At 36.1% G+C, this 21,201-nt stretch overlaps 1 protein-coding gene across 1 annotated transcript in view; it reads right to left on the reverse strand.

Moving 5' to 3' along the window:
• lrfn1 (leucine rich repeat and fibronectin type III domain containing 1) overlaps positions 1-21,201 on the reverse strand; it is a 159,369-nt gene that overhangs the window by 38,288 nt on the left and 99,880 nt on the right. Inside the window, exon 2 of the mRNA XM_039660483.2 lies at positions 15,617-15,704. The gene's annotated coding sequence lies outside the window, so the exon portion shown is untranslated. The remainder of the gene's footprint in view (positions 1-15,616; positions 15,705-21,201) is intronic.

The following is a 21,201-nucleotide window of genomic DNA, read 5'->3' on the forward strand; positions in this document are numbered from 1 at the left end:
GGGGAAGACATTCACAAAAAATGCTTTGATTAATTAATAAATTAAATATTAGCAGATTCTGCACAAAACGGTGTATTTACACAAACATAAACTTACACAGCACAGTGAGTAAACATAATAAGTAGGGTTGGGTATCGAGAATCAAGTATCGATTGGAACCTGGACTAACTTTTCGTTTTTCCCGGAATCGTTCAAAAGTTCAAATTTCGATTCCTAGTTTCGATATTCACAGTCCGCCGAGCGGAAGAAGAAACCGCTGAACAACACCAACGAAGAAGCGTCTACCGGAAGTGTTGGTATAACCGCGCGAGTCGAACATGAGTACCTTACGTCGCGATCCAAAGTGTGGCTTCACTTTTCTAAAAATAACGAAATCTCGGCAAAATGCAAAATTTGTGACAGAAGGAGTATTTCCTTCAGAAAGACCGTTGGTTAGCAAGGTTAGCTAAACTTTTTTGACCCTGCCTCTTAAAAGAATCGGAATCGAGAATCGTTAGGAACCGGAATCGAAAAAAGGAATCGGAATCAGAATCGTTCAAATTCAAACGATACCCAACCCTAATAATAAGCAACCCGCCACATTGGCCAGTGATTTGACAGTGCATTTTTATTCACATTTGGCAGGTGTTAATTTCAAACGCTGATAAGTATCAAGATCAATGTTTATAATGAGAGCTTTTCAAGGCCAGTCTTTTGACAGTTTAGGGACACCATAGCTGTGCTCCAAACCTAAAGCAGTCTAGAAACGAAGCCTGGTAAGTGACTGATTTGGGACGCTCTACAAAGGCTGTGAATCATAACACAAATATCACACAGGAGACTGGAGTTATCATTGGATACAATTGATCAGGGCTATTTAAATAAAGGTCTAAGAGGTGCGGTCTCTATGTTCCCTTCACAGCAGAGCTTATACTGTATGTTTCTATTGGGGCAACCATAGCACATTGTGAAAGAAAAAATCCTAAACACTCAAAATGCATTGAGCCCAGAGAGCCAAAGCATTGAATGTCTAAGAATTCTTACCAATATTTACCAAAAAATTAAAGATTTCTTCTAACTGGATATTAATACTGCCCTACAAAGCAAAAAGGCAGTAACTACGCAGAGTGCAGAACTGACAAAAATGACTTTTACTAGGGCTTTTTGCAGTTACTGTACAAACGACTACCATTTTTCTCTAAAACGACACGCATTTAAGATAAGATGTTTTGTCACATAACAAAGGATGCCTTGAATGTCATGAAAATTGTAATAATTAATGCTTTACCAAAACTGCAGTTACTGCCTTTTTGCTTTGTAGGGCAGAATACTAATACAGTGATGTGAATAAGTTTGGACACCCATGATAAAGTTGCCTAAAAAGAGGAATAAAAAATCATCTTTTGGAAATTGATCTTAATGCCTTAATTAGAAAAATGAGGAAAACTCCAACCTTTAAGGACACAAATTTTCTTTGTGAATGAATAATGTGTCGTAAATAAATAAATGTTTTTCCTTAAAATACAGGGTGCATAAGTCAGGACACCCCTATGTTAAATTTCCATAGAGTCAGGCAGATTTTTATTTTTAAAAGCCAGTTATTTCATGGATCCAGGATAATATGCATCTTAATAAAGTTCCCTTGACCTTTGGGATTAAAATATCCCCACATCATCATACACTTTCCACCACACCTAGGGTACTTTCCATAAGATCATCTTTCAATGCAAATCAAACCAGCTATTAGGCTAACTGAAGTAAAACCATGCCGATCTCTAGGTGTGGTGAAGGTGTGTGATGATGTGGGGATATTTTAATAGGGAACTTTATCAGGATGTATATTATCCTGGATCCATGAAATAACTGGCTTTTAAAAATAAAAATCTGCCTGACTCTATGGGAATTTAACATAGGGGTGTCCTGACTTATGCACCCTGTATTTTAAGGAAAAACATTTATTTATTTATGATGCATTATTCATTCACAAAGAAAATTGGTGTCCTTAAAGGTTGGAGTTTTCCTCATTTTTCTAATTAAGGCATTAAGATCAACATCCAAAAGATGATTTTTTATTCCTCTTTTTAGGCAACTTTAGCATGGGTGTCCAAACTTATTCACATCACTGTATGGAAACATAAATAGCGTTTTGGCGCTGTGGCGTGAGATCGCTCTGGCTCAGCTCAAGAGAAGCAGCAGCGCTGATCTCTCTTCCGGCTTAATAATACCAGTCACAGCGCCAAATAAACATGAACGAGCATCTGAAAGTGTGTTAAAAGATAGAGTACGAGGCTCAATGTTCACACTTTTGGGGGAGATAAACCTACGAATGGCATTTTAATAGTAGTCATCGAGACAAATGCAATGATTAGATATGATTTTTTGATATCAGGATGTGAAGAGAGCTTCAACTAGTCACAAAAAGTGTTTTGTGAAAAACAGTGCCTATCCTAGCTTTAATGAGAAAGTCAGTAGTTGATAATTAGTCATTTGTCTCATGCGTAGTTAATTCTGATTGTCTTGTAATGAAGATAAAGGATTTGAAACTGTGACCCCTGCAGGCCCAGGCAGAAAGAGCCCTGCTATGAGCCTAATCAGGACACCGGAGTTAATCACATACTGATTATTTCTGTCTTTTATTACTGCTGGAAACTGTGTTTTCAGCATTTGATGATTTGATTGAGATAATCAACACAGACTAACAAAAGTTGGTGCATTTGACAGACAGCTTGATTGACAGCAGCACACAACCATTTGCTTTTAAACATTCAACCCTTAGAAATACACCATTACAATCACAGTTTCTGCCATGCATATCCCAATACTATCAAAATACTAAAAAAAAAAAAAAGATATCCTGTTAAGATTTCCCATTTATACAAAAATAATCAGTGTGTGCTATATACAATATCGCCTATGATAATATAGTAATTGCTGTTTAGATAATGTGGATGCTTACATTATTGACTTCAAAAAACCATCTTGATATTGCTCGCTCTCACTGTGTGAAGCAGATCACTGTCAGAATGAGACGAAATTCAATATATGAGGGAAAACATCCCATGTATGAGTTTTTGTCATATATTTCTATTAGTGCTGTCAAACGATTAAAATATTTAATCATGATTAATATAATCACATTAATGTCATAGTTAACTCGCGATTAAGCGCACATTTTTATCTATTCTAAATGTCTCTTGGTTTCTTTTTTCTCAAAACACACAGATCACTTTGGTCTTTGTCAGTGGGACCATTTGGCAACTTTTAAAAAGTAAACTTTCCATTCAGAATCTTATTGGCATCCATTTCGGCATCTCGCGCTCGTCATCCACTCAAAACGTAACGTTAACCTACTATTTGGCCGGCTTGCAAGCCCAAACGAGTGTGTGTGGCGTCTCTGTTGTTTTGTTTCCGGTCTAGTTAGATCTGCTTGCGCTTTGGTCGACGAAACGACGAAATGACGAAATGACGAAACGACGAAACGACGAAACGACGAAATGACGAAACGTCCTCGCGCAACGCAAGACGTTGAAAGTAATGTTTTAATAGTGCAGCGTCCTGTTGCAAAAGCATGTGAAAAAACCACAAAGTTTGCTAGGCCAAAAAAGACTGTTAATCGCGTTAAAATGGGTTCGCGTTAACGCCGTTAATAACGCGTTTAACTGACAGCCCTGATTTCTATACGATAAAGTTTAGTAATATCACACAAGCAAGAGCACGGATTTTCAACAATATCAGCACATTTGCAAATGTGTTATTGATTTTATGAATTAGTTGTTCATTAGTTGTTAGCTGTTCAATTAGTCAATAAGGTCCCTGTACTCTGCTAAGGGGTAATTAAATGTAACAAATCATGAAACAAAGTATCATTTTCATTTACAGTATTTGAAAATTAAACATCATTTTACCAAACTTTGATAATTGCCGTAATCCTTTAAACATTTTACAAAAATCAGCTGTCACATTTATAATATATATTACATCAGCATATGAGAGTCAATTCGGACAACTACAGGGAATCGACTCATTAAACAGCTCATCTCATGCCAAAATCAGTCAAGAATGTAAAATTATTGAAAATATTCAAATCAGGGATGTCAGAATCAGAATGAGTAGTTTGTGCATAAAGAAATATAAACGTACAACATGTTGAGAGATGTTCACTAACCAATGATGTGAAGGGTCCTTGTTTTTTTACAAATACTATTTCATGTTTTATTCAATGCGTTTCTTTGTAATTATTAGCAAAATTTACTAGCAATTCTTGAGTGAAAATTGTTTCTACACCATTTTTTTTAAAGCTTGTCCGCAACAGACTTAAACCAGCCAACATACCAGTGTGACGGAGGCCAGCTAGTAAGATCTGTGCAGGTAAACCTCACTCCCCTGATCTCAAGAGGTGCACTCTGCAGAGCCTGCAGTCTTTCGTGTCCTTCTTAGCATGCCAGAAATGGCGGTTTGAATCCTGCTCGGGGCAATGAGAGTAGAACCTTACGAGAGTAGAATGAGAGTAGTTGTTCTTTAGATAAAAAACAATTTAGTTTTCATCACTGTCACATTTTAAATAAGTATAACCTGTTTAACTGGGAAAATCTTATCAAATTTAAAAATGTTTGTTTAGTTTATAGGATTATGTATGGTTTGGCTCCACCTCCTTTGGCAGATTTTATTAAATCTAAATCTGTTGAAAACATAATTACAAGAGGTGCAATTAGAGCGGACTGTATAATTCCACGTAGGAAAACATCGTTCGGTCAAGCTGTTTTCTCATACAAAGCTTCACATCAGTGGAATACAGTACCTCAACCAATTAGAGAGTGCTCATCATTTAACTCTTTTAAGCTTAATTTTAAGAAATGGCTTCTACATAACCAACACTGTGAACATTAACGCTGCTCCTCTATTATTATTATTATTACTAACCTTATTATTAATTTTATTATAGACCTATTTATTCATATTTAATTAAAATATTTTAATTTCTTTTTTTGTTTAATTGTGTCTGTATATATATATATATATATATATATATATATTGTCTTTTTGTATACTTCTAATTTTATGACTGTTGTATTGCTGTAATGTTTAACTCTTTTTTTTCTCTAGTTAAGAGCCTAATAACATCTGGCAAAGGGACTACCAATGAAAACTAGCCTTTGGGCTAATTTTGGTTCATTTACATTTAAGAATGTTTATTAATGTAAACTGTCCCTTATTTAAAAAAACAAATAAATAAAAAAAAAACGGAGGGGTTATATTGGTGCCGTGACCCGGGTGGTGTGAGTGTAACGGAGGCCAGCTAGTAAAGAGCTGTGACGGTAAACCTCACTCCCCTGATCTCAAGAGAGGTGCGCTGGCGACTAATGCTAGAGGCTGCGGTCTTGCCCATATTCTATGCTGGAAATACCGAAATATCGAATCCCGCTCGCCGTGGTGCAATCAGAACTGAATCGTTATCGAACGAGTCCCAGAAAATGTTACGATTTCTCACAATCTGTTACTCCTCAAGGTCTCTTCATACTCGCACAGAACGACTGTGAGAGACCTGAGCTTTTATCTGCTCGAGCTCTCGGGGTGATATGAGGAAGTGAAGGGTCGATTATGGATACAGCCGCGGATCTAGGCCGCTTGAGATTTGATAGGAACAGTTCAGGTTCAGAGATAAGGAGTGTGGACACACACGCAGCCAGAAACAGGAATAATATCACCCAGCTGCCCTTTCACCAACACAAAACGAGCCAGGAGAGACATAAATCTACAAACTTTAAAACACTTTAAAAGGTGAGGTTTTTTTTAGCGCTGGTGACATTTTGAGTTCAAATCTCCGGCTATTTAAGATATAGTAAATAGTAAAATGGAGGATTCGTTTCTGATACTGAATGGGTTTATTTTGCAGCTGACAGTGGCAATAATGCATTCAAAAGAACAGTGTTTACAAGATTAGCTGTTTAATCCTGTCAAATATGTTCAGGTACAAGCAGTAATTCTCCAACATGTGATGCATAAATTTACTATTTACGTATTTGAATTGCATGTTAATACAGTCTGTCTGGTTTTAGACATATTAGGAATGCATTGACTCATGATGCTGCAAAAATTTACCTGGAGGCAATGATAATTCCTCATATTAATTACTGTATTTCTTGTTGGTCACAGGCGAGTGAAACGGCAGTAAAACCTTCAAAATCTTTATATAATCAAGCTGTTAAAGTTTTAGACAAACTGTCTGGTTCTTAGAAAATACAGTATGTTAAACTTTGATAATTTAATTGTGTATGCCAATGTGCGATTAGTTTTTTAAAATTTTGAATAATATTGCGCCTCCTCCCCTAAAAACATCTGTACAGTTTTGCTCTGAAAAGATGACTAGGAGTACCAGGTCCACAAGTTGCAATGATCTCATTCAAGGGCATTAAAGATTGGAACAAACTCCCAAAGGCTCTAAAACTCCCAGTTGAGCCAGCATAGATAATTATGTATGTAAATATGACTTTTATTGAGGTTTTATTGATGGTTGAAATAGATAATGGATGAATGAATTAATTGATAGTTGTATTTGAGTGACTAATTATAACATTTTATATTGTATATTTTGTATTGTAATTCACCTGCTCGGGGACTGCATGATGGAAACTAGCTTAAGATAAATCTGGTGCAAAGCATCTTTAACTAATGTTTTTTGCACATTGTCCCTGTTGAAATAAATAAATAAATGAAAATGAAAATTACATTTCCATGCATTTGGATTACAGTTAGAACATAAAGAAACGGATTAATTTGATGTGACGCATATTTGTCCATCCTAAATCATTGAAACGGGTAAAGAAAATGGGTAAGAGGTTAAAAATATGGATGAGATGCCCTCAAAAAAAAAAAAAATCATAACATAGTTTATTATTAACTATTTGAATCTATTAAACTAGTTTAAATCTATTTAATTTTATTTAAATAATGATATTTTCCAAACGCACTTATTCAAATAGCTTAGAAGCAGTATTGATGTTCATTGTAAAAAAAAAAACACATTTATTCAGTTAAAGTATATCTAGTTCAGTCATTAAAACTCTAGAGGGCGCCATGACATGCAATCTGCAAATTCACATCATTACCGCGTGACACAAGCTGATTGGCTTGTCCTGATCTCCTGTTGAGCGATGAGATGCTCGCTCATCATTTAAATAGTCTGGTTCAGTGTTTGCTGTAAGCGACCCTCCACCTCCCCAGCTCCACCTGCTGGATCTGCTACGGGATTTATGTGGATCTAGTCTGGCAAAACCAAATACATTAACATTGACATATTCAATAACATGCTAAAATTATTCAGAGTTGTCATGATTGAAATATGGTTACAATTAGTTAAAATGTATGCGATTTCATTCATGTACGATGGAGAAAAACTGCATCATATTGCATACTACATCAAACAAGTTTATTTGTTTGTTAAAATGGTGTGTGGAAACGTTATATGCAATTCAAAGGTATGAATATTTCGAGTCCAGCATGTATGCAATATATAAAACATCTTGTTCAAATTGTACAGCCCGTATAAGTACTATTTTGTTGTGTTCTGCTCTGGCAGTATTTGTGTCTAATGGAGCTGAATGTCCACAGTGTTGCAGTATAACAAGTAAAACCCGACACATGGAAAATGGACCCTCAGATTTAGAGTCTTGGCAGCGCAGCAGGAAAGCTTTTAGCCACAGTATCAATCAAATCCCAGATCACTCATATTTATGAGGATTTGAGCACTTCACTTCACAGAACCGCATGTCTCTGGATGTTTCCTCATCTCTCACCAGCACACATGAGAGCAAGTCAACACACATTACTAAAACTTCACGAATGCACGTTTGACACTTTAATCAAACAACTGGTAGATAATGTTGCACTAAACTTGACAGATAACTGACCACCTCATACGATTGTGCCAGTAGTTTTGATATACCAGAACTTGTTGGATTCAAGGATGATATATATATGAAGAGTTCAGATGCAAAAGCCTCTAAGTGCCATTTGAAATTTTCTTCTAAAATGACAATTTTTATCAAGCTTATATATTGAAGTTCAGTGATTTCACTTAAATGACAATTAATAGGTAATCTTCATTGCCATTTAAGTGAAATCACTGAACTTAAATATACAAGCTTGATAAAAATGATCATTTTAGAAGGAAATTTCAAATGGCACTTAGAGGCTTTTGCATCTGAACTCTTCATATGTACCATATGGTTGTAGTAAACTTGACTAATGCTGTTGTAGAAAACCACCAGTAAACCTAAATTATACGAGACAACTAAACTGAACACATACTGTTGAAACAAACCTGGCAGATACAGTAACAGTAAACTTACTAATATCAGTCCCTCCAGAAAAATGCGATTATGCGATTGCTGAATTCAATGCAAAATCAACCAAAGTCCGCATATTTATGCGAGGGCCGTATTTTTTAAATACGCCGCACTTTCGCCGCATAAATTGCAGATTTCCGTGCAAAATATGCGGGGTTTGCATAATTTCATAATCCTCGCATTTTCGTTGCAAAAAAAGTCGCATGTATCTTAGCAGAAAGTTGAAAAATGTTGCGTTTGCTTCACACAAGAGCAGCCATTTCCCCCTGTTTCCATGGGAACGTTATGAAGTGACGCAATTACGCGACGCCAGACAGACTCACGGAGGCGATTGATTAATTCATAGATTCTATCCAGTGAAAAGTTTCCTAAAAAAGTTTAAATCTGACATTGACATAAAATGTGATTTTTGTAATGAACATGATGAAACTACTGTACACTTATTTTGGGAGTGTAATTACACCAGACTGTTTTGGAAGAGCTTTTGTAGGTATGTTATAGATTTTGTATACCCTCATTTTTTCTTTATATTGGAAGTATGTTTTATTTGGTTTTATTAATATGAAGAAAAATTTTGAGAAAGAATCTTACTTTATAAATCTATTACTCCTTCTAGCAAAATTTCATATTCATAAGTGTTAATTCTCCAAGCATAAGCCATTATTCAAAGTCTTTCTTATCGAATTTCACCAATACCTCCAAACGCTTTCTACTTCTGAGAAGTCCAAAGCTAAAGATTGACATCTCACAAATCGAACTCGTATAACCGTCTGTCGAACGTTCTACCGTCACATCGTTACTTAATAAACAACATAAGATAAAAGAAGTAGCATCAAACAGACATGGGGTGTTCGAGGCGCACATATAACACTGCAGAGAGCTCTTAAAGGGGCCACACCTTATTTACACTCGTTACAGTCTGAAATAAAACAAGATGAGAAATTAAATATTCCCAGCACTTTCTATGATGTAGTATGCTTGCTTATCAAAGGAAGTAATAAGAAATGACTCTTACATTAACAGCATGTTGGGGAAATCACTTTTTATTTTCTTTTTCATCAAGTTCCCTCAATTTTTGCAAATTCCAGCAATTTCATCGCATAAAATTGCATAAATATCCCGCATATTCCATCGCATTTTTAAAGAAAACGGGCCGCGTAATCAATCAATTTTTGCCCGCAACAATCACAAAAAAACTCCGCGTTTTTCTGGAAGGACTGAATACTATTATGGTAAATGTTATATATAAATCGCACATTTTTTCACAAATTTTTGGAAATTACCACCACAAAATCAGTCATTTTGATCGCAAAAATCACAACAAAAAAAAATCGTGAAATCCTGGAGGGACTGACTATCAGTAAACCTACTCGCATACTGGAAAGATAATGCATCACTAAACTTAACAAAACGACGTTTTACAATAGTAGACTACTAGTGAAGGTCCTCAGCCACTAACTGTACCAGTAAAACCTGAATTACACTCTACTGGTAAATTACTAATAACTGTTACTGATATGGTAACAGTAAACTTGGCAAATGCTGTTGTAGAAACACGGGGAATTTTCACTGAAGTAAACGTCAATCCCAAAACCTCTATGTTTGTGAGAATGACCACTGGTTTGTGATTTTGCATGTCTCTGACATCTTTTAATGAGTTTCATTATGAATGCACATACATGACTTTGATGAGCAAGTAAGCCGCAAAATATTCTAGAGAATAAACCCACGAGCTTTTGCTATGAATAATACAATAAGCTGTTCTGGCTTGAAGCAGGTAATGAATACTTCATGATTGGTACGGGAAGTTACAAACGTCTGTCTGCTTAAACATCATCCTCTGGCAGCGGCTGTTGCTTTGAAGGCATTAGCCACGATCGCTGATATCACAGGATAAAGACGCCCTGCCGATCTATAAAAAGCTAATGCAACACGTTCTGCCAAAGTGAAAGCAACTCTAGATGTTGTATTGATGAAGACTATTGGATGGAGTGTAGTAGGAGGATGAATCATCATCTTAAAGTGGATCTGGAGTCCTCAGGGAAGCACTTGAGGACTTGACTCGTCACGTCAGCTGTAAATTTGCGTCAATTGGATCCTGCCGAAGTGACCTCACTCGAATCCTGATTGGTCAAACGCGGCGGCTGGATAAACAAACCAATCAAAAAGTCCCGGTGGTTTTATGTTTAACATAAATGCTATCCACCTTATTTATACAAGTTAATATGACTCTTTAGGGTCTAAGTAAAAAGTTTGCCTTATACTTTAATTAAAAAATTGTCTTAGTATTGTAAGAAAACAGCTCCGTCATTTAAGTGCATGTGTCTTTAAATGATAATGAGCTTTGCTGACTCCGCCCCTCTGTTCTTAGATGCGCTTTGACACAACGCACCTTGAGTGTTGCCTTGACAACAGTTGAGGGTATATTCCTACGCCCCATGATGCTTTGCGCAAATTATGGGTGTAACTTCCACTAAGCTGTAAACAATAAGCGAAAAGGCTCGCTTTATAAACGCAATACACTAAAAAAGTGTCACAATGAAATGACCGACCATTCAGAAACGTCCTGTTCGAGCCTAAATTGTCGAACTTCTTCGGGGCCGTCATCTTGTTTAGGGTCCGATTCCGGTTTAAAGTCTCAGATGAGACTCCCGCTGCCATTCTCTCGCCAAAATATACCCTCAACTGTTGTCAAGGCAACACTCAACGTGCGTTGTGTCAAAGCGCATCAAAGAACAGAGGGGGCGGAGTCAGCAAAGCTCATTATCATTTAAAGACACATGCACTTAAGTGACGGAGCTGTTTTTGACCAGGTAAAATTAGTGTTTTCTTACAATACTAATAATTTTTTTTAAATTAAAGTATATGACAAACTTTTTATTTAGACCCTAAAGAATCAAATTAATGACCCCTCTAAAAAAGTGACATTAATCTACTCACTCTTTAACCATCGAACATTAAAAGGAAATTTAAAAGCGTAAAAGCATCAACAAGGAACTTCAACAGACCAAATAACCCCCAAAGCGCGAGTCTTTCCACAGCAATAGACGAATCCGACGAGCGTTCTGTGTAGGCTGCCATCTTGTGGCGACGCCATTACTGAGCCGTTACACCGGCATAGACATATGTACCGGTATGTAAACAAACCTCGGTGATAACGCGAAAGCACCCTCGATGACAGCTACAGCCAGGCAGAATGACTTGTTGGGTTGATGATGTTAGACAGCGGCCTCCAGTCACAGATGAAGGTACAAACGATCTTACAGATTATTTATGAAAATAGCTTGGCAAGCTAGCTAGGCTAACGTTTGCTAACGAGGAAACTATAAAAAACATCTGTCCATTTGGCAACAATAAATAAATAAATGAATAAAATCAAATAAACAAATTCATGTTTGTCCTTTGTGTCCATTATTTATCTCATTTTCACATTGCAACAGGCAAGGGTAAGGTAACGTTACAGCTAGAAAGTATACATAATATCGACCAATTAGTGTTTTTAAACCATGGAAAGAGGTCGATATACCAGCAGGAGAACAATTATGTCACATAACGTTACATTTAGCTCAGGAAAGCCATTTAATGACCATAGCATGTTAATTGAACAGAAAAAATAGCAAGAGAGGAGATTTTGCTGATCACTATATCACATATTTATTATATTTTTTTACTTATGTCATTAAATAATTGTTATTATACGCGAATGTCCGCGTCTTGTACTCGCCCAGGAAATCTGTGTAAACCGTACGGCACCAGTTAGGGGCAGTCGACCCGGGGTGTTTTCTCTTCAAAATTGAAATTTTACTGCCACCATTGAAACAATTTATAATGGAAACTGTTTACCCACTCGACATTATACAAGGGCTAACGTTGCAACGACAGTCGTAAACCGCGGGCTGTTTATTCCAGTGGACGCAAGTTGCAACTAAAACAATAGGAGGCAATGGCGCAACGCTACCCAGAAACAGCTCAGTAATGGCGCCCCGCTTACTTCCGGTAGTTTCGCCGGATTCGTCTATAGAGTGCCGAAGTGATGATGACGTCACTTTGTAGGACAACTCGGAAGCTAGCGGCGCTCCCTCGATAAAAAAGCTACGCATTTTCCCCGTAGACATTTGGAAAATCCCAAAAAAATAAGATCTATGTTTAACAAAGAGTTGTGACCCTTACACGTTTAGTCTATCAAGATAATCTTTACAAGTAAATCCAAAATGTATACATTTTGAAGCTATATAAAGCAGGTTATAGCTGGTGTGTTGTATCTCATAGATCAAAACGTGAAGATATTTAGAGGCTTTGTTCACCACAGACCTTATTTCAGGTGATTTAGCAAAAAAACATTCAAAAATCCCATAGGCTTTAGAGCGAGGGAACCGGGAGTGCTAAAATGCTAACTCACTTCCGCGTTTTGGCCTACAGAGTGACGTCGTAACTTCAGCACTCAACAGACGGGTTAAATATCACATGTAATGTAACTTGTAACTTATGTTGCCTTAATCAAAAATGTTCGTTAACATCACACTACCACCTAACTTAACAAAATAGAGTCGTTTACACACACACCACCCATGCTAAAAGCTAAAACCGGAGAGGCACAGTTATAACTGGGACAATTCCCCTTGAGAAATCTGGTTCTTCATGCCATCGCTTGCTTCTTTCAGCAAACTTCTCAAATAACCAAGTTGCACCCTGTTGTTCATCTTTACGACAGACCCATGAACTCGTAGCACAAACTCTGTGGTCGGGCGATTAGTCCTGCAGTTAAAGGCGTGTAACGCATTAGAGATAATGAGGTGGTCAGATATGATGTCATGGCTCCATCTGCTACACACCACAGAAACCACAGCTCGAGCTTACTGGAAAACCTCAGACTGCTGTCTGCTCCTCTCTCGACTGCTGGAATGAGATTATGGATGACGGATCGCTTGTAGGACATATAGTACACGCTGTCAGGTTCAGTGCTGCCAAAAATCAACAACTGGTCATCGTTTACTCAATCTGATGTTTCTTTTCTTCCCTGGGAATTGAGCTATGGGGATATTTGGCTCTTCATAACATATAGCGTCATACTAATAGAAATACACTTTTAAAGGGGTAGTTCACTTTTGAAAAAACTTTTGCTGATAATTTCCTCACCCCCATGTCATCCAAGATGTCCACGTCTTTCTTTCTTCAGTCGAAAAGAAAATAAGGTTTTTGATGAAAACATTTCAGGATTTTTCTCCATATAATGGACTTCAATGGGGTCCAAACGGTTCAAGGTCGACACCAGACGATGAATAAGCGTCTTATCATGCGAAACGATCGCTTATTTCAAAACTTATTCCAAAAATGTAACTTTTCTAAGGACAAATGCTAGCCTTGCTCTATTCTGTGAGGCGCGTTTGTAACGTCACGTAATACGTAATTACGTTCAAAAGGTCACGGGCGACGTAGCCGGAAGTACAGAGTCAGTGTTTACAAGTTGAACGCATAGGTTGAACGTGCAAACTAACTCAAACGCCGTTTACAAAAAAAGGAATTAAAAGGTAAAACAACGATGTCGGACGATTTTGATTCTGTGCTTCCGGCTACGTCGCCCGTGACCTTTTGAACGTAATTACGTATTACGTGACGTTACAAACGCGCCTGAAAACATGGTCAAAACTTTTTTTTTTTTCCTAGCTGTTCCAAGTATTTTCTAAATTTATGGAGTGATCAAAGTAAAAACTAAAGGTAAATCTCAAATCAATGTTCAGATTTATGCTCTGGAATTTTGATTCTGTACTTCCGGCTACGTCGCCCGTGACCTTTTGAACGTAATTACGTATTACGTGACGTTACAAACGCGCCTCACAGAATAGAGCAAGGCTAGCATTTGTCCTTAGAAAAGTTACATTTTTGGATTAAGTTTTGAAATAACGGATCGTTTCGCATGATTAGACCCTTATTCATCGTCTGATATCGTTTAAAGACATTTGAAGCTGCACTGAAACTGTCTTTTCGACCTTGAACCGTTTGGACCCCATTGAAGTCCATTATATGGAGAAAAATCCTGGAATGTTTTCATCAAAAACCTTCATTTCTTTTCGACTGAAGAAAGAAAGACATGGACATCTCGGATGACATGGGGGCGAGTAAATTATCAGCAAAAGTTTGTAGATTTCAATTACAAATACATATCTTCTCCACTTATATACACCAAAACTTACAGTTTTATTCCCATCTAGATTCTGAAGGTTTTTACAGAGGGGTTTGTTCATATTTCAATTTTTGCCTGATATATTTAACATTTTATTCCTAAAAACATGGTCAAAACTTATTTTTTTTCCTAACCGTTCCAAGTATTTTCTAAATTTATGGAGTGATCAAAGTAAAAACTTAAGGTAAATCTAAACTCAATGTCTGGAATTATATGCAAAATAATGCATATTTAATTAGAAAAAGCATCATTTGCATTTTCAAAAATAACATTTAAGAAAACTTAAAATACTAAATAATGTTTGCACTTCTTAACGTAATCCAAAAACTGAGGAAGTACGGTGATATCTATTAGTTCATTTTTTTGTACCCTATTCACATGAAGTGTCCTGTGTTAAAATGACAATAAGCACCATAAAAGTATAATAAAATGTGCATTAGACTTGTGTTAACTATTCTTTGTTTAAGCTTTGTTTGATACATTTGACAGATGGGTTTAGTTGTGTTGCTAATATTAGCTATTATTGAATATGATGAGATATGAGAGCTTTACACTGCAAAAAATGAAATCTTGCCGAGTTAAATAATCTTAAAATAAAATTCTTCTAAGATAAATTAACTAGCCTAGAACTAAAAGCCAAAGATTATTTTGCTTGTTTTGAGAAAATTTTACTTAAATGTTCTTACTTAGAAAAAAAATGCCAATTTTGGTGATTTCTTTCATTTAATTAAGTATCTTTTTAAAGTGAATGGTATATTTTTAGTCTTTTGCATATACAGTAATTGTTTGATTGACTTTAATCCCTTGCTCAGAAAGAACAGCTCGATTTGTGTTGGATGGAGAACAAAACATGTATACACAACATGAGAAAGAGTGAAGGATGGATGGAATCAATGGGTTGACCACATTATTGATGTACTTCTGCTGTATCATGGGACGAGACCGTCTTCACTAACGGTGTGTGTGAAAGCATTCAGTGTTCATCATTCTGTCTGCATGACATGTATCAGTCCGTTATTTCAGGGGACCAGCCAGCAGATGTTACCGTTCACCGTGATCTGCGGCGCTTCGAGAGTCACAAAAACAAGTGATTGGGAACTGACACACTCACCAGATATGAAGTTTGTTCCAGTGTCAGTCATCTCAAAAGGGCATAGCTTGTCTTTTCAAGGGCTTCTGGGAAACTGCAGTAATGACACCTGTAGTCATGACAACAGAGAGAGAGAGAGAGAGAGAATGCTTGTATTATGATCCATAGAGAAATATATAAAACAGAGAAAATCAGATTCCATCATCAACATGAGAGAAGAGAAGGGTCCTGTTAATGTTATATCTCTATATTATAATTGTCTCATTCGTGTTTATTTTTATATTTTTTTTTACCAATGTATTTAACACAAATATCTATGGAAGGTTGTTTTCGCCACAGAATGAAAAATAAAAAAAGGTACTTGCAAATTTTTTTTCTCACAATTGCGAGTTATAAAGGCAATTCTGAAGTCAAAATTCAGAATTGTGAGATAAAAACTTTTCTGAGGGGGAAAAGTTAAGATAATATTATTTAAAGCTAATCTTTTTTTCTTTTCTTAGAACTGCCCTGATAACTCACAATTCTGAGAAGAGATGAGATCTAAACTCGCACTCATGTGTTATAAAGTCAGAATTGTGAGATGTAAAGTCGCAATTGTAAGAAAAAAGTTTCAATTGTCTTTTTTTTTCGCAATTGCGCATTTATTTCTCATAATGCAACTTTATTTCTAGGGCTGTATTCAACCAAAGAAATCCTTAGTCGACCAAAGTCGAGTCCTGCGCAACGATTAGTCGACTAAAAAAAAAAAAAAAACGTGATGTTTTGATTAAACATTTTTTAAACAATTGTCATTGAGCATTTATAAAACAACAACGAAAAACATCACAAATAAATAAAACTATAATAATAATACAATTCTTTGAAAATTAAGTGATTTTTTAACTGCAAAAAGTGAAGAGATCTGTCCTAGGTCCATAGTAACAGTCACAATCGCGCACCTGACCACACCACACGCTGCAAAAAATTATAACTGCTAGCCACATAATGAAAAATCCCAACAAAACCTCTCGTTTATACAGGCTTTATATTCTTCATTACTTTCAAAGCTATGGGTTAACTTTCGTCCTGACGATCAAGGCGTTTTAAACAACACACAAAAACCCAAATAACTTAAAAACAATCCTAATAAGAGGCTGTAGGACCGCGTATAGGTTTATTTTCGTTTTGTTGCGTTATTTAGGCTATTTTCGAATGTGTCAAGTGTACAAATAAAAACGAAAACATTAAGAAAACACAATCTATTGAGTCAGCATGATATAGCCGTTAAAAAGGCTGCTCACGTCTTTTGCGCGCTCAAGTTCGATTTCAAATATAGACGCGCGACTTGCGCGCTCATAATGGAGCAACGCGATCGCCTCCCTCCACAGTCTTGTCTTTGTTTTAAAATGCAGCCAGACAAAAGATTTATATTTCCTGGACATTTTGTCGACTAAAGCCAAAACAAGCAGCGTTCTAACTGAATGAATACAGCATCCCTTACCGAGCGCGAGCAGCAGCGCAGCCAGCCACAGGTGCGGTTCCCGAGTGTATTATGTGTGTGCGCTAAACTGTGGCGCAGTTACAAAAATAGCCTAAATTAAAGCATTTTAAAGTTGGGGACAAAACATATAGGCTAATTATATTTAGAATACAGTAATACATAATACATAATAAATACCTAGGAGTAAATCATTGAAAAATTCTTTCTATTGGTAAAAAAAAAAAAAAAAATGCAACTGGTCGACCAATAAGAATGTCAGTCGACCAAGACGGCATCGACCGATTAGTCGACTAAACGACTAAAGTGGACAGCCCTATTTATTTCTTAGAATTGTGACTTTATATCTCGCAATTGCGACTTTATTTCTCAGAATTGCAACTTTTGCGACTTTATATATCGCAATTATGACTTTATTTCTCAGAATTGCGACTTTATTTCTCAGAATTGCGACTTTATATCTCGCAATTGCGACTTCATTTCTCAGAATTGCGACTTTATATCTTGCAATTACGACTTTATTTCTCAGAATTGCGAATTTATATCTCACAATTACGACTTTATTTCTAAGAATTGCGACTTTATATCTTGCAATTGTGACTATTTCTCAGAATTGCGACTTTATTTCTCAGAATTGCGACTTTATATCTTGCAATTGCGACTTTATTTCTCAGAATTGCGACTTTACATATCGCAATTGCGACTTTATTTCTCAGAATTGCGACTTTATATCTCGCAATTGCGACTTTATTTCTCAGAATTACGACTTTATATCTCGCAATTACGACTTTATTTCTCAGAATTGCGACTTTATATCTCGCAATTACAACTTTATTTCTCAGAATTGCGACTTTATATCTCGCAATTACAACTTTATTTCTCAGAATTGCGACTTTAAATCTCGCAATTACGAATTTATTTCTCAGAATTGCGACGTTATATCACAATTGCGACTTTATTTCTCATAATTGCGACTTTATTTCTCACAATTCTGACTTCATATCTGGGAATTATGAGATAAAAAGTCGCAATTATTATTATGATTTTTTTTTATTCAGTGGCGGGAACAAGCTTCCACAAATATCTGAGAGCAGGTCACTGAAGCATAAGTGGACACTGAAAGAGCAGCAGACATCAGCAGTAATTATTAAGCAGTCGTGTTGTGACACATCACGGACTGTATTTATGAGCTTTTCCACACATTCATCATGCTGAAGTGTTTATATAACAACTAAAAATAATGCTAAGTGCAATAACTGGATCTCCAGAGAAACAGGCATCTCAACTCTATTCATATTTCATCAGCACAGAAGAGACCAAAGAGAATATCATGAAAAATGAACAACATTATGACAGTGAGTTTGAACCCCCGGCTTGTGTTCAGAAACACATCTTCATGGGTTATTGTGTTTGTGAAGTCAAACAGGAATAGTTACAATTAGCGATCATTTTGACTCGGTCCAGTAAACAAACACCCACATCACGCTAAACTCCACTCACTTTTCCTTCAGAAAGATCTAGTTATTATTCAAATCGTGACTGATTCGACTCAGTGAGAATCAATAACTGTTTTCTGATAGTGATCATGTCCTTCAGAGGCGCTCGAGCGCAAGACACCTGACAGAAAATCTCACAGCAATTTCTGTGCAACAAGAGGAAAAGTTGTTCTCTGTATCTCTCAGATTATACACATACAACATCTCATGCAGCCCATATTCCACATTTCTAAGCAACATTCACGTGCATTTGAAACAATTTTATTATTATTTTTATTTTTAAGATACAGGAATCTATTGTAGCAATAATATACCTTTCAAGAAGACGACAGTCCCAGAATGCATAGCAATAAAATGCATACTAAGCTATTTGAAGCAACAACGCAACAACATTTTTTTTTTACAAATAAATAAATTAATATAAAAAATAATAAATATATATATTAAATAAAAATATATTTATATATACACTGTATGTGTGTGTGCGTGGAAATTCTCTTCTGCTCACCAAAGCTGAATTTATATGATTTAAAAAATGATATAAAAAAGAAATATTGTGAAATATTATTAAAAATATTATATAATTTATTATTAACAATGTTGAAAACAGTTCTAAAAGACCCCTTTTGCACTGATGTTACAGTTACGGTCACAGATTCACTACATTATAAGGAGCTTAAATTATTATTAAATGTCATCTTGTGTTGTTGAGTGCAACAATCAATGGGAAATTAATATGCTGTATCTGGAATTTTTATTTCTAGAAGATATTTACATCATTAAAATTACACTGTAATGTCACTCTTTACATTGTCGTCTTCTCGGCGCTGGCTCGGCAGTCTTGTACATGACCATTCAGCACATCTAAAGATTTATATGCCCTCAGCTTTTCTTTACGGTCAGTTTCTCTATTGGATAGGTGTAGAAGTCAGGACACTCAACCAGAGGTAGCGCTACCGTAAAGATCGTCCATGCATTGAGTAAGCGTGTAGTACGGTTCAGCCAATCTGGTTCCATCCGTTAAAATTAACTTTTGCGAATAATAAACGCGGTCCTGGACACTGAGTGACCTTACACATTAAGATAAAATCGGATTTTCTCCAGTCATTGTAAAAAAACAAACTAAAAAAAACGTGCAAACTAGCGTTAGTGAAGCAGCCAGAGGGATCGTTCTGCCTCCACCTAAGCTCCGCCCACAAAAAACGTCACCATGTTTACCAACTGAAATGGGGTCTATAGAGAGCATATCGTGATCTCGGCTAATAGTGTAGTGTTCCATCAGATGGTCCCTTAGAAGACAGCTGCCCGTGTCTCGCGTGATGCTTTGCAGTGACCGTGTTTTGACCAAACGGCTCCTCTTTCTCTATTTTCTCATCTGGCACTCATTTGTAATTCAGTGCATATGCTGAAAGCATCCATGCAAAATTCATAAGTGTGGTTCTTCTCAAGTGATATGTTAAGTGTATTTACAGTACGCTTCACGCTGAATGTGTCGGAATCGCTCATCCCGAGTCTTAGAGGGATACTTCACCTCTGGAAAGATGAATAAGTATTTAAAATAGGTCATTTATGTAGAAGAAACGTGAAATTAATTTTGAATTTGGAGCTTTCTAGACTGAGAAAAGCCAGAAAATTTATTTTTGGCTTAAATGTGGATGAAAGACAACAAAATGCCAACCCAACCCAATAAAAAATATCAATATTAATTACATCAATATTTTATAAATATTGATATAAAATATTGATATAATATTGCGAGATATAAAGTCGCAATTCTGAGAAATAAAATCGCAATTGCGAGATGTAAAGTCGCAATTCTGAGAAATGAAGTCACAATTGCGAAATATAAAGTCGCAATTCTGAGAAATGAAGTCGCAATTGCGAAATATAGTCACAATTCTGAGAAATAAAGTCGTAATTGCGAAATATAAAGTCGCAATTCTGAGAAATGAAGTCACAATTGCGAAATATAAAGTCGCAATTCTGAGAAATAAAGTCGCAATTGCGAAATATAAAGTCGCAATTCTGAGAAATGAAGTCGCAATTGCGAGATGTAAAGTCGCAATTCTGAGAAATGAAGTCGCAATTGTGAGATATAAAGTCGCAATTCTGAGAAATAAAGTCGTAATTGCAAGATTTAAAGTCGCAATTCTGAGGAATAAAGTCGCAATTCTGAGATATAAAGTCGCAATTCTGAGAAATGAAGTCGCAATTGTGAGATATAAAGTCGTAATTCTGAGAAATAAAGTCGTAATTGCAAGATTTAAAGTCGCAATTCTGAGGAATAAAGTCGCAATTCTGAGATATAAAGTCGCAATTCTTAGAAATAAAGTCGTAATTGCGAGATATAAAGTCGCAATTCTGAGAAATAAAGTCGTAATTGCGAGATATAAAGTCGCAATTCTGAGAAATAAAGCCGTAATTGCAAGATTTAAAGGCGCAATTCTGAGAAATTAAGTCGCAATTCTGAGAAATAAAGTCGCAATTCTGAGAAATAGTCATAATTGCGAGATATAAAGTCGCAATTCTGAGAAATAAAGCCGTAATTGCAAGATTTAAAGTCGCAATTCTGAGAAATAAAGTCGCAATTCTGAGATATAAAGTCGCAATTCTGAGAAATAAAGTCGTAATTG

This window comes from Pimephales promelas, chromosome 16 (assembly GCF_988280905.1).
Source record: "Pimephales promelas chromosome 16, fPimPro1.hap1.1, whole genome shotgun sequence".
Lineage (NCBI taxonomy): Eukaryota > Metazoa > Chordata > Actinopteri > Cypriniformes > Leuciscidae > Pimephales > Pimephales promelas.